A 15,501-nucleotide genomic window follows, 5' to 3' on the forward strand; every position below is an offset into this window, starting at 1 on the left:
GTGTGTTAATATCCCTTCCTTAATTTCTAGAACCTGCCAGAAAACAGACAACTTCTAGTTGCTCTGTACTTACAGAATGAATGCATATATGTTTCACATTGAACTGATGGGTGTTTGTCCATAAAATATTTAGCTAGAGAAGAATTAGCTAGAGAAGAAATTGATTTTCCCTAGCCAGCCCTAAGATTAAATTTAAAGTTTTTTTTTTTTTCCATGCACACATCCATGCTCTAGTCTAAGTCCTGTACCTTCATCTGTTTACCAGCCTTGGTACTTTGTTCTGGCCACGTGCTGGGTTTTAAGTGCCTCTTGTAGACTGGGTGATCCAGGATTAAGCCTGTCACCAGACATGCCCTCAGCACACAGTACATACAAAGAATGCAAGCTGATGACAGTTCTCTGAGTGCACTTGGGCCTTTCTATTCTAGCAAATTGCCTGTCACATCACTAAAAATAGGAAGTTTGAACTTGGCTTCCCTTTTTTTTGGTCTGAGGCTATTTTGCTTACCACAAATGAAGGCCACAGAAGCTAAATATACGTCTACTTGAATGATGACTTTATAGCAATAAAATGAGCCCACAGGGGCTAATGACTCTGTAATCAGCTTTTTCAACCACTTTTTATATTGGGCATAATTTTCTCTCTCTGAGAAATTCTACATCATTTATCACTAGACTAACATGAGCAAAGGGGAAAGGCATGGGCTGAGAGATTAGAGGCCAATGCCTGGCTGCCATGGCGTCACACAGCGAATGTGCCTGGAGGAGGCTGTTCCATTCAGGAGACTGGCGCGGTGGTTGCTCATGTTCCTTTTTAACTTAGATCTCTTCTCTTAGCATTGGTTGATGAATGATGTTTTAAGAGTACTTTGTTTTGTTTGCAGCTTAAAAAGGACAGCTCCACAATTCATCATCTTCCCTTTAGAAGTCACTTTTGTTGGTTTGTGATAGTTCCTGGTTGCCCCTAAGAGAAGGTTATCAAATCATTCCTGTGGACCTGCTGAAAACCAGTGTTGGGTAAGCTAGGCATTCTTGCATGACTGTAATCTCAGCACGTGGCCAGTCAAGGCAGAAGGATCTTGAATTCAAGGACAGCCTGGCCTATACAGTGAGACTCGATCTCAACAGACAAACAACTAATCAGTCATTAACTCTGAGGTGACATATCTCTGCCCTGTTGTCTTCCATGAAGCCTGTACCAATTTATACCCTTGCCAAAACTGGGAGTCTCTTATCTGTTGGATGAGAGTCATCTTAACAGGTAGAGGGTGATAGCTCACCATTTGCATTTATCGGATGATTTGTGATGTTAAATGTCTTGTACCACTTGTCCATTTGTCTGACTTAGGAAATGCATCTATCCATGGTCCCTCAACTGCAAGAACATGTCTGTACTCCTTTGGCCAATTTAAACTGCATTTGGGGTAGTTTTATTTTGGCTTCATTATTTGAATTGTATAAGCAGGTATTTACTTAATTGATACTAATTTACACAGCAAAAACAGAGTATTTACTATGTACTAGCCATTCTGCTAAATTTCTTTAGAGCCTTTTCTCTGCCAAGATTTAGTATACTTAAGGCAAGTCTAGCTTGAGAACCCCTTCTCATGGTGTCTCTCTCTCTCACATTAAGATAAAAGCCTGCAGTGGGGAGGTGGGCTTTCTCCAGTGCTCTCAAGGTGATTCTGCTATTTTGGGGACACTAAACAAGAATGTTTTTTCATGTCAAGACAGTTTTTGTTTTTATTCATTAAAGGTAAAGTACAAATAACAATCTTATCCTTGAAACCAAGTACTTTTATACTGAGGAGAGAAGAGTTGTTTTCTGGCCTCAGGTACAGTTGTTTGGTCACTCACTGTGTTCTTGGGAATCCTAGACTTGGTCTTTGGCTATAAACATGGCTTCTTTTACCACTTACCTAGTAATTCTAAAGCACCTCCCCAAAAGAGGCTTTCTTGGTCCCACAGATTTTTTTGTGTGCGTGCTATTGTCATTAGTAAAATGACAGAGTCTTCACGCCTCACATCCGCCTTTGACTTAGAAGGACGGATAGAACCCTTCGGTTTGAGGCTCCTTTGAGCTTTGGCTGTGAAAAAGGAACACATCCTCCTGAGTGACAGCAGGAGAAACACATTTTTTATTCAAGGGCTCTTTGGCTGCATCAATAAAAATGAAGTGGCAAAGCTAAGGGACACAGTGGTCCCGATGTTCTGTGTGTTGAACAGAACATGGGGCCCATTTCAAGAAGGAGAAGAAATACCACTCACTTTTCAAGAAAGGGATCTCAAGAACAGTAATGGTTCTGGAGAGGGTATCATATGAGAAATATGTAAAAAATGGAGAGAAACAAAATCACAGTTTTTAAATACGGAGAATTGAATTTATTTTATAAAATCAGTGTTATCTTCCCTTTACCCTTTGAAGGTATACCTTTTCGTCTGAAATGGGAAGAGTATTTTCCAACTTATTTCATGTACTAATAGCACATTCTGAGAGAAATTGTTAGAATCTTCAGCATCAGAGCTGGGGTCCCAGGAAACCCAACAATCCAAGCTCTGCCACTGGCCTTCAGTAGGCCAATTAAACAGGTGATGCTGAGAAGCATAAAAAGGAAGTTGGTTCAATGTGGCCATATTGGAAAGTGGAGTAAAGATGTTCAGTCACCCAAGTTCATCTTCCAGGTCCTGACAGGAGGTTCAGGTTTAAGCACAGGACAAGAATCATGTATAACTAAACCCAGGACAAGAATCATGTATAACTAAGTCCTGGTCAAGGTGTGTTCCCTTCCATCATGACTGTTCCTGATCTTCTCTCCTGTAAGGTGATCTGACAAGTTGTCAGAACCGTGTGAAATCTCTTCCTGAGAGACAAGTTCCTCCTCTGCCTGGCACCAGGCTTCAGACTTTTCCTTCTCTGCCAGGCAGTGAGAATTTACATACTTTTCCAAAGGATGACCCCACTTAATGTAGAAAATGGTACAGAGATCTGGAACTCTCCTGTGACATTGGCAAGACTATGAAATGGGAAAACCACTCTGGAACATAGTTTGGTGAGTTTTTAAAAGCAACGTGTATAATCAGTATACGATAAAGATATTGTACTTCTATGTATTAAGAGCAGAAACACATTTAAAAATTGTACAGTCACAGTCAGTGCAGTTTTATTAGTAATAGTTCCAACTGGAAACAACCTAAACACTCATAAACAGATGCTCAGATAAATGCAGTGTGTTAAGTCTACACAGTGGAATTCCACAAGAAAGTTGAATCATGCATTAATAGTATACCTTAAAATATGACAGATGTCAAAAATAATTGACTGCTAAAGCTGGTAAAAATGGACTAAATACTGTATATATGGTATGATTCCATTTATGTAAAATTATAAGAAATGCGTGTGTATGTGTGTGTGTGTGTGTGTGTGTGTGTGTGTGTGTGTGTGGAAAATATCTGATTTCTAGGGACAGGAACAGGGTAGGGAGCAGAGGATGGAGAGGACCTCATGGTCTATTATGGAGATAAAGAAGTTTTGGGTGTTGGATACATTCTTTGCAATAATGGTTTCATGGGTGCCTATATATATCATCACACACAATTGTACATTTAAACATATATTCTGTTGATGCAGAAATGCAAGTTTCACCTCAGAGTAGATAAGAGATAGTTTATTCAAATATAAGTGATCATGGTCTGGGAACACAGATTCAGCTTACCCCAAATTCTGTGTTCCAATATGGAAGTAGATTCAAGAACTTTTTATAGTAACAGAACAAAAGAAAAGTCATAAATCAAGATGCTTTTCAAATACATTGGTAGAATTATTAAGTAAGTGGTTACAACAAGGGAAATTTCAGTTATAGGCCTCAGATGCTAGCTGATGACACTTAGTCTTTTGGTTGGTGGGAGCTAGGGCTTTGTGAAGTTAATATATTCCAAAAGGTTTTTATCTGTTAGTCACAGGATATTAAGTCAGAAACAAAGGTAGGCAAGGAGTGGCTATTTAGGGCTAAAGGTGACCTAAGATAAATTATAAATAGGCTTTGGATCTGCAACATTCCAAACTCTCCTCTGTCATTGAAGTGATCAGTTGTTCACCCTTGCAGGAAGTTTATCCTGATGCAAGGTTTTTCTTCATTCACAGTTCTCTATTTTACGTTGATTGTATATCATTACAACTGTAGAAGGGCTCTGGAGAGAGAGAGAGAAAGAGAAAAAGAGAGAGGAAAAAGAGGAGAGAGTGAGATCTACTCTAGTGAATTTTGCTTTAGTAAGAGGCTGATAGTTTGAATGATTTCGGTACACCTGTCCCTCTTAGCCTCCTTCCCTCCCATCCCCCTTTTCCTCTTAATGTTTAAGAACATTGGCTGCTCCAAAGGTTCTGGGATTCAGTTCCCATCATCCACATGGTGGCTAACAACTAACTGTAATTCCACTCCAATCCTTTCTTTTGGCCTCCATAGGCATTGCATGCATATGGTGCACTCATACACATGTCAAAAAATTTATGTGCATAAAATCAAAATAAATGAGCTGGCTATGGTGCTACATGCCTTTGATCCCAGTACTTGGGGGAGGCAGAGGCAGGTGAATCTCTTTGAGATTGAGGCCAGCCTGGTCTACATAGTGAAATCCATGTCAGCTTGGACTACAAGGAGACCATGTCTCAACAAACAAACAAACATTAGCCAAGACTGTGTCCTAGTTTGTTTCTCTATTGCTGTGATAAAACACTGATCAAAATCATCTTGGGAAAGGAAAAGGGTTTATTTGGCTGACAGGCAATAGTCCATCACCAAGGGAAGCCAAGGCAGAGCTTGGAGGAGGAACTGAAGCACAGACCTCAGAACACTGCTTACTGGTTTACTTCCCAGCTTACCATCAGTTGCCTTTCTTAGGCAGTCCAGGCCCACCTGCCCAGGGACAACACCACCCACAGTTGGTGGGACACTCCCACATTAATTAGCAATCAAGAAAATGCCCCTCAGGCCAATGTGATGAAGGAGGTTCTGTCTTCTCAGCTGTGTCTAGCCCACAACTGAAGCTGCTTACGACAGACTACCATTTCTTTCAAAAATTTCAAACTACATTTGTTTACTTAATTTATTCTCTTCTGTCTCCCCCCGCCCCATACAGATAAGGACACCAACATGCACAGGTGGAGGTCTGAGGACAATTTGCAAGAGTTCTTTATTGCCTTCCGTCATGTAGGTCCTGGGTGTCAAACTCAGATCACCAGGTATGGAAGGATCGTTACCCACTGAGCAATCCTGCTGGCCCAAGTCTATAATTTCTGAAATAACTCTTTAAGTTATTTAAGTTCCCTTAGGGTAGAATGTGAAATAGCAATAGGAAGAAGAGAAAAACAGAATAAATAGACCAAGTGCTTTCCAATAGAAATGAACAGAGCCTTAGGAATGGAGGGACAGAGAAGGATGATGTGTTAGGGAGGAGGTGGTATTGCTGAGGGAGCTCTCGCTGGAGGATGCCTGGTGTTTAGTTTTCACTGCTTATGTTTGTGTTACTGTGCCATAAGCCTTTCTGGAGCAGCTCTTTGGGTCAGTCTCTGTGCAGAGATGGAAGAACAGCTGCTGAATACATGTGGAGAAGAATCTGTTACGCAGGACAGAATTGTCAAGAAGAGATTGTAGCTAGAGGCCTCCTCGGTAATTTTGAGAAGGTATTGGGTTGTCTAGCAGAAATGAAAGGGACTCACATGGTATTTGTATTTTTTTTGCTATTTGATCATAAGGACCAGGAACTGGAATTCAGAAGCTCATAAGACACGGCTTTGTTCTCTTGCAGCACTCAGTTAGCGGGTACCCAGGGTGACAGTGGCAATAGAACGAATTGATGTGTTTTGCTCCAGAATTTCTCCATAGGTATGGCCGAGTGGTAGCACAAGGTAGCTGTGGGTATGGACTTCAAGCTGTGTGTGCGTGTGTGTTTGTGCATGTGTGTGAGTGTGCATCCCTTTCTACAAGATCTACACAGAGTTAAAAAATACAATGAAAAATAACAGTATCATATGTGTAGGTGGGAGCTCTGTCTTTTCCCCAGCATCAGGGGAGTAGATCAGCTTTGGGTTGGCTTCCTGAGTCAGTGACTTTTCTTTGATCATGTCTGTATGCATTTATGTGTGTGCATGCCTGTACATATGAGTACATGTGCACATGTTATGCAGGTATGTATGCATGTATGTGAGTTTCCATGTGGAGGCCAGAGGTCAACCTCAGGTGTTATTTATTGTTCCTGTGCATATATATGTGTATATATATATATTTTTTTTTGAGGCAGGGTCTTATATTGAACCCAGAGCTCACTGATTGAACCTGGAGCTAAGGCAGTCCAGTAAGCCCCAGGGATCCTTCTGTCTCTACGTCCCAGAGCTGGGATTACAAGTGTGTCACCGTGGTCAATTTTTATGCAGGTTCTTGAAATCAAACATAGATCTTTGTGCTCTTAAGGCAAACATTTTAGTGACTGATCCACCCCTTCAGCCCTAGTTGCTTCCCTTGTTGCTATGACAAAGGCAATGAAAAAGTTCCGTTCAGGCTGACAGTTTGAGGGGACACAGTCCCTGATGGCAGGAAAGAGATGGTGGTGGGAACACGAGGAGGCTGGTCACATTGCAGCCAGTCAGGAAATGAGACGTAAGGCTGCATTCAGCTGCCTTTCTACCTCTCTAGTCTTGTTACAGTTTTTTATACATTCATTTACTTGTTAATTTGTTTATTAGTGTGTGTGTGAGTGTGCAAACTTGTGGTATTCTTATGGAGCTCACAGGACAACTTGTGGAAGTCAGTTCTCTCCTTCCATATTGGTTCCAGGGATGGAGTTCAGGTTGTCAGGCTTGGCAGCAAATGCCCTTATCTGCTGCACCATCTTACCTGTCCATCTTTTACTCTTTTGTATTTTGTCCCATCCACAGACCCATCCACATTAAAGGTGAGTCTTCTATACTCAATTAAATCTCTCTGAAAAAACCCAGACACATGCAGAGGTGTGCCTCCCATATGATTCCAAGTCCATAAGCTGACAGTGGAGGTGTTATTACACATCTAATGTCAGATAGTTTTCCAGCAGTGTAATAAATCCATAAGATTATCTTCCTAAGTAAATACTTAAGACAGACTGGTAAAGAAAAGCCACTCATTTCAGCACACTGTTGCGGGGGTTTCAACCTGTGGTTGGTTCGTTTGCCTCATTGCTTTTAGACCTACAGCAGTGCATCCTGGAGGGGAGCACTTGACAGCTCATGGTGGGTCTTGAAAGAGAGCAGGGACCAGTACTGTGAGGACATCCACCCAGGTACCGGATATCTCCCAGAGGTCTTCGCTTCTTGAAAGTTCTGCTAATTTCTATCAGTTCTGTGGGTTCCAGTCCTTTACACATGGGCCATTGGGTACATTCCTGATCCAAACTATATCACTGCCTGAATTCCACACTCGGAGAAAAGGTCTAGGAGGAAGCTCATGAGGCAGTTTTCTGTGTTGGTCTGCAGTAAATGCCCAAATCTGGCAGTGGGAGAATTCCCTTCTAAGGGCAAGCTGCTGCTGGTAACGAGGAGGTTTTAGCTGTAAGGACAGGAACCAGGAGATTGCTGGCTTCTCTTCCCAACCCTTGTGGGACAAGGGGAATTAGGTGAACTTGGACAGTGTTTCAGCTTTTACCCTTGCCTCATCCACATGAACTTGTTAGTAATTCAATTGAAGTCTCATTTTAGTAATTTAAGTCTCATTTAGTAATTCAATTTAAGTCTCGTCTATTTTCACTTGTAATGTGAAGAAAAATAACATTTTCTTGGAAAAAGTTGTAGGGTGAGAAATCGTAGATGTATGTAACCACACAGTACCCAGCATCTGGTATACACATAACAGTTTATTAATAACTTGTTTTGGCATTTGTTCATTGTTTTATATCTAGGGCTGAAAATACTTCCTGAGATCAGGGTTCAATATTTAAGGCAAGAGCCAGGGGAGTTTTCAGAAAGGACTATTCAAACAAACAACAAACAAAAGGGTTAAATTCATTTTGTGTGTGTGGGGGGGATGTATTATGCATGTGTGTGTATGGGTACATGTGTATCAGTGTACATGTGTGTAGAGGTCAGTGGCTGATGACAGGTATTTTCCTTAACTGCTCCCCACCTTGTATATCAAGGCAGTATCTCTGACTTCAGCCCAGAGCCTGCTGGTTGGCTTGTTCAGCTGTTCATCTTGCTGTGGGGATTACCAAGTGTCTGCCTCCCAAGAGCTGGGATTATAGGTGGCTTCCATACCTGCTCAGCATTTACAGGTGTTAGGCTCCAAATTCTGGCTCTCATGCCTTCAGGCCAAACACTCTGTTCACTGATCCATATTCCCAGCTCCAGAGAATTTAATCCTTACTGAGTGTTCACAGCACATGGCAAGATGCACCAAAGATTTCAAATATATTTTGAATTGGACAAGGTAAAAAATAATCCATTGAAGGCAACTAGATGGCAATATAATGTAATCCATTATGGACATGTGCTGTATAGGCAAAAGATACATACATATATGTGTATGTGTGTGTGTGTGTATGTGTCATAGATTGTGATACTATTAGCATCCTGTTGTTTTTATTTAGTGTAAATTCAGATAGTATAAGCAGTTAGATAGAACCTGCAGTCTTAAGTGTGCCCTAGAGACCAGAAGAGGTAACACTACATGTCCCCTAGTGGCTGGAGTAGGAACAATTTTTACTTTCCCCTAATTTACCTCTTAAGACATCTTCATTTGAGCTGATAAGACTTTCCCATTCTGTACCAAAGTATTCTCCAATTGCAGTAACTTAAAATTTCCCTTAGTACTATTAATTTTTCTGAACTGCTCTGTTCTCCAACGTACTCCTGAACTTGCATCTCTCCTGGCTCATGAAGATGGTACATTGGTTAATGAAGCTTCCTATATTAAGTCATGAACCTTCTGAAGACAGTCACTGGGGTAGTGCTATGTAAAGGGGACCCAAACAGAAATTCCAGTATTATTTTTTTGTCTGGGCCAAGATAGTTTTGATATTGATGTTTGCTTTTTCTGTGTAACTTTTTGTTATCAACCACTTTTGTGATCACAATTGTTCCAGCTTTGATCATAAATTATATTTTTGCTATTTCGCTTCAGTGGCACTCTTGAAACAGCGGCATGGCTGAGCTGGACATAAGGGACATAAGGTCACCCTGCTTATGATCTGTCATCAGGTAATCTCAGGTTCTGTTGGCTGACCCAGCAGGTGAGGAAGCTATTTTTTTGTAAGCATTCCTCACGTATCTTTCCGAAGTTGTGATTTCAGTGTTTTAGAGATTTGCATCACTGATGTTGTTGGTGACGTGTGTTCTACTGAGTTCTCTTCTTTGGGTCCCATCCTAGACTCTCCTAGGTTCTGAATGTCACTCATACGCCAAGTCCACCGCCACTCTCTGGCTGGGTAGGATGTACAGCTCTTGTGTGAAACACACATAGGAAACACCCAGTCTGGGGGCTACAATGGCACGATTACTGTGTAAAGGGGATAAGAAGGGTAATCTAGACACAAAACTGAAACAGAACTAAAGGAAATTGTGAGCATTTTCAAGGAACGGCGCAAGCATGTCCACAATGATCTGAACACCACCTTTTACCAGAGTCAGACCAATACGGACACCTGTAAAACTCAGCCAAGTGAGAGTTGCAAAGGCAAATTTATGCTTGGTGTGTCAGAACTAAATTGGTCCATTGATAGATGGTTGTGTGAATGCAACTCAGCAGAATTCTTTGGGAATTCTGAGGTGGACTTTTGAATGCCTTGCTAAAGTGATGTGCTCTTTTCCAGCATGAAACTGATTTCTCAAGAAATATGCCTTTCTCTCTATATGAATTCTTTCAAATAATAAACTAAAACAGTATTTAATGGGTGGTTCAGTTAAAAATGCCAAAGTGAAATGATTGTAAAATAGATGTCTGTAATAATACAATTACGCCCCATCACAAGTTGCTTCATGATTCTCTCCGGCTGCTACCCCTCCCTCACTGAGCTAAACCCTCACCTCCTTGCTTTAAATTTTGATGAAAAATCAAAAACAAAATTGACCTTTTTTATTTATTTTTATTTTTAAGCTTATGAATGTTTTGCCTGCATGTATGTATGTACACTCCTATTGCACAATGCCCACAGAGGCCAGAAGAGGGCAATGGATCCCCTGATGGAGTACAGACCATTGGTAGTTGCCATGTGGATGCCCAGAACTGAACCCAAGTCCTCTGCAAGAGCAACAGGTGCTCTTAACTGCTGAGCCACCCCTCCAGCCTTCAAATTTAGTCTTCTTTTTTGAATTGGAAACAAGTCTTTATTCCTAATGGTTTAAAAATATGTTTGATTCTCAATATCTCTGACATCTTTCCTCCTCTTTTATGCTGTTGCATGTTAACCACACAGCATGTAATTGACATGAATTTATGAATTTAGGAGATAAATGAACACACATTTACTAGAAATTGTTTCACTCTTTACTTTACACCTATAAAGAACAAACCTTAGGTGAGTATGATGGTTCAAGCCTTTAATCCCAGCACCCAGGAGGCAGCAGTAGATGGAGGGATCTCTGTGAGATTGAGGCCTGCCTGGTCTACATAGCAAGTTCCAGGCCAGCTGGACTACAGAACACTATCTCAAAAAAGATTAATTTTTGGAATAATATTTGGAAAATTTTAGCATCAGTTTGGTGCTGAATACCAATGGGATAATTCTGGATTTGTTGCATAATTTGGGTCCAAATATTCATATTTAGTAAACGAATAGAGTGATTTTCTTAATGAGAAACATGCTGAGCTGGTTTAGTCACAGGTAGGTAATAGTCAAAGACATCTGGTGAGACTATAACCACCTAAGTCTGCTGAAGAATTTCAAGGAGATTTTTGGAAGTTATTGTTGCATTTTGTTCTAGAATATATACTTATTCTTTCATACAATGAATGCTAGGTTTCCTTCTCGTGCTGGGGACAGACTACTAATGCTGGGTATAAAGGGCTGATATTGGTACTTGATCATTTATGATTTATGAAATAGCATGCTGTAAATCCCTCTCTGTATCATGTCCTCCACTCCCAACATGGAATGACCAAGCTATTTCAATAGCTGCTCTTCTAGGTCTCCCTCTAGAACTCTCCAAACCTAGCTTGCAGTCACTGCTTGCAAGCACAGGGGTATACTTTGTACCAACTTACTTTTAGTCCATTTGATTTCTGACTATATTTTCCTTCTGCCTATTATTTCTCCCAACTCAATTTATATTTTCTATTATAGTATGTTATTCTTTGTAAATCACATATATTGTCATGTGTATGAGTCATCCAAATTACATATGTTCTATAAATGATACTTTGAAATACCTACCTTAGTTATCCTGAGTTTAATTCCCTTAGAGTGAACATGAACCAAAAAGTATTATTTATTTGTTAGTATAATGTAGAATCAATCACTTTTGCATAGTGGTTAAATATCTCCCATTTTAAAAGATGTTTATCTACCAAAATACCAGCATGTTTTACACAGTCTACCCTGCCTTGGATCTGTAACACAGAGCAAGAAGCATACTACATTTTTGTCTACAACAGATTTGTACAGAAATAAACTAGTAAACTAGTTTACTGTTTTACTAGAAATAACTAGTAAAAGAAATAGAGTCAGCTGTGGGGATGCAGTTAAAGACAGTGGCCAAAAGAAATAGTCCTCAGCAAGGAGTTTAAAAACTCAAAGATTTAAGGGAAACGTCTTCCTGATTCTGCTGTGACTCCATACAGAACAGAAATGCATACTGAATAAATGAATAACATTTATTTAAATGTTATATATATAAATATGTCCAAGAGGCAGAGGCTCTAGGTAGCCTCATAGTGAGGTATTATTTATTCCTGTGATGTTCAAGAGGTAGAGTGAAAGTCCATCCTTGACATCTATCTTTTGTTTCATAATGTCATTGATCTATCTTCAACTAACACTTCTGATTGCAATTATTATTATTTTCTTTGTGGGTTTTAGTTTTCAAAATTTTGTCTATTTTTATGTGTGTATGTGTTCATGTATGTGTGTATGTGTTCATGTATGTGTGTATGTGTGTGTGCAGGTGCACATGCAAGGTGTGCATGTACATGTGGAGGCCAGTGAGCGCTGCTGGGTGTCTTCCTCAATCATGCTCTACTTGTGTTTTGAGACAGAGTCTCTCAGTGAACCCAGAGCTCGCTGATTTGGCTTAACTGGCTGGATAGCATACCTCCGGTATCCTCCTGTCTCTACCTCCCCGATGCCGAGATACAAGCTTGTACTGCTGAGCTCAGCAACGGGACATTGGGGATTCAACTCAGGTCTTCAGCTCAGGCAAGCACTTCACCAGTCGCTCAGTTATAACCACGAAATCATCATCTGCAGCAAATCTTGCTATCAAGATTCTCCTGTTCAAACCTGGATGGTTAACTTCTTTACAGAATTATACTTTCTACCAACTAACTAAGTTTTGCTTTTTTGCTTCTTCCATCATTCTGTGTGCATTAGCTCTGAGAATGAAAAGCAGTGTTACAGCCATCCTGTCCCACCTTCCATCCTCTTTCTGCCTTTCCTCTGCTGTATTTACAGCTCTTCCTCTGGGTGATCCTCATTTGTTCTTCACAGTTCCGTCGCTGTAGTCAGAAGTTTGCAGTCAGTCTGTTAGGGGAGACAATCTATTCCATGTGTAACTCCAGACACAGTATCCAGAGCCCTCCACAGGGGAAGCAGTGGGTCAGGAAGACTGCCATTCTAGTCTCAGATTACCAATGGGATCCGGAGGTTCGGTCAAACCCAAAACTGCCTTAAATTTTAATGTTTCACTTAATATTCAAGACCAAGTTTATTTAATATTTTAAGCATATTGGGGCACATTCATCCTTATTCCTTTTACCGAATCCTTAATTTTAGGGAAGTTCTTCATTTGATATGCTCTGAGAAAACAACCCACACTGTAATCTGTGTTTAACAGCATCAGAAAATGCCCAGCCAGAAAGGCCACTACAGTTGGCCCATGTGCCAGTCACCCCTGCAGCTTGCCACCCAGATTTTCCTGCTCACTTTTGTTTCTGTCAAGACGAAGTCACAGGAGTGACTTCAATGAGTTGAAAGACAGACTGTCAATCTCCTGTCATCTACTTTTTAAAATACCTGATTAGAAACCCAAATAACCAATATATTGATGTCTCAGTTTTTTTTTTAATCCATGATAGAAAACATTGAAATGTCATTTTATGATGATTTCTCTGGGTTTATGTCTTTTTGATGACAAAGTCATTGAGTATGTATTTTTCTCTTGGAACTACTGTAGATATACAGATTTTCATTTTAGTGCACGGAGTTAAAAAATTTTAAATGTTTATAAAGAGAAATCATCCAAAGACTGGAGAACATGTAATAAAATATAGAGCATTTTCTATCAAGGACATTCTTATGTGAGCTCTCCTACTATAAACAACAGAGCTTTGACAGAGGGTCTTTAATAGAGAGAGATCTTTGTCTTGATTTTTTTAAAAAGGCAAAAATGTTTCTTTTTTATTTTGAATTTCATTAAAAAATGAAACATAATGCTTTTGTCTTTCTGAGCTGCACCATGGTAACAGATGAGAGCAAGCATCTTATATCACAAAAACTGAGTCAAGTGGCAGATGCATTTTTAAAAGAAAGATTAGCATGATATAGAAGTAGTGAATGTATTCATGTTAGAAACATGAGACAAACACTAGTCACAAGGCCTTGAGAAACCAAAATCTCATTTGACGGCCTCCAGGGTCATGTGTCTGAACTGAGCTTTGCAGATCTATAGCATGAAAAAGTTGCATTTAGAGAGTTCAAGCTAGTTTCTGAGGAGGTTCAAGGTAACACTGTCTAACTGATCTGTGGCATGGATTTTACCTGTGACAAAAAGTGTTCCATGGTCAAAAAAGTTGAAGGCCATGATTGAAACTCATGTTGAAGTTAAGACTATTGATAGTGATTTACTTCATCTGGTGTTTTACTTAAAAAAAAAAGACAAAAACTAAAACCAACCTATCAACCAAAGCCCCCTCAAAACAAACTTCAGGACCATCTGTGTTTAGAACCAGCAGGTCTATAGACACAGAGAATGATTATGGAGATCAATGATCTAAAAGGTAGAGAAAAACGACTTGAAAGAAGCGGTTAAAAGATTGGTTCAAGGGAGCACTGGGAAAGAGGGGAAGGCCAGCCTGTCCGTGTGTCCAAGAGGGAAGGCCGGCCTGTCCGTGTGGCCTTCTCACAAACATCTTCATCAGAAAAATAAGAGTGCTGAAGGCCGTGTTGAAATCGGGGACACTCAGAGTCTCATGGTGAAGGCTGTAGCTCTGGAAAATGACTGGCAACGAGGCAGGTCCCATGGGCCAGGACAAATAATACTCCTGGTGAAAAATATAGACGAGTAAAAATGAAACATGGGCAACTGAGAGAGGCAGCTCTCCTTCTTGGTCTTCACATTTTCATCTCAGCGGAGAGCTTTCATGTGGACTTCTGCAAGTTCAAGTCTTCATCTTTCTTAATTTAAGGCTCCTGTCTCCATGTACCACTCCAGGAAACTCTCGGTTCTAACACATGCTAGTTATGGGAGATTTTTAACTGCTATAATGGACTCACTAATAAACCTCTTTCCCATAAAGAGTTGCAGTCACTTTCTGGAAACAACAATAAAATTATGCCTTAAAGAATACATATACACTATGTGTTGAATTCTCTCAAGAGGATATGAGATGTATTGGAGAACCCTTGGATATTTTTCTCAAGCACATCTCTAACACGAGGTTTACATGGTACTTGAAGAATGAGATCAAGATAAATGAAGTCCTCAGTGACTAGGTTTATAATGAGAAGTTTTGAAGGTCAGTTTTCATTGCTGTTTACACGTGTATGTGTATGTATTTAAAAAAATAATAAATGCGGGTCAAGGTCATACTTGTACTCCAAAAATTCTGCTGTACGATTGGAATAAATAATGGCTATAGTAGCTTCTTAAAAATCATTTCACAATCAAGGATAATTTTTGGAAGCAGAGAAAAATGTTAAGCTATATTCTGAGGCCTAGTAACAGTTTCTGCAAATATAAATACATGGAAATAGAGATAATGCATTTGCCTGAGAGCTTTACTTTCTACACTATGCTTAGGAGAAGTGGTTATTCTTTCCATAAAATATGCAGCATCACAGTGTGTGGCAGAGTCTGAAAGGGAAAGCTACCATGCTAATGAGAGGGAGAAAGATTTGATCTCCAGTTAAGCAATGCACTGTAAACAATTAGTTTAACTGAAACATGTTTTCCCTTTTGTAGACACTGAAGAACGAATGGCCAGATGCATCCATTAAAATTAAACTAAACTGGGAGTGACCAGGGATTACAAATTTCAGAGGTCTTTCAGTAGGCCATGGAAGTTTCTCTCTCTCTCTCTCTCTCTCTCTCTCTCTCTCTCTCTCTCT

At 40.0% G+C, this 15,501-nt stretch overlaps 1 pseudogene; it reads left to right on the forward strand.

Moving 5' to 3' along the window:
* The window catches only part of LOC103730587, a 33,660-nt pseudogene extending 19,201 nt beyond the window's left edge, over positions 1-14,459 (forward strand).
* Positions 14,460-15,501: the final 1,042 nt, after the last annotated feature.

Source organism: Nannospalax galili, unplaced genomic scaffold (assembly GCF_000622305.1).
Source record: "Nannospalax galili isolate Female #2095 unplaced genomic scaffold, S.galili_v1.0 scaffold252, whole genome shotgun sequence".
In the NCBI taxonomy this organism is placed as follows: Eukaryota; Metazoa; Chordata; class Mammalia; order Rodentia; family Spalacidae; genus Nannospalax; species Nannospalax galili.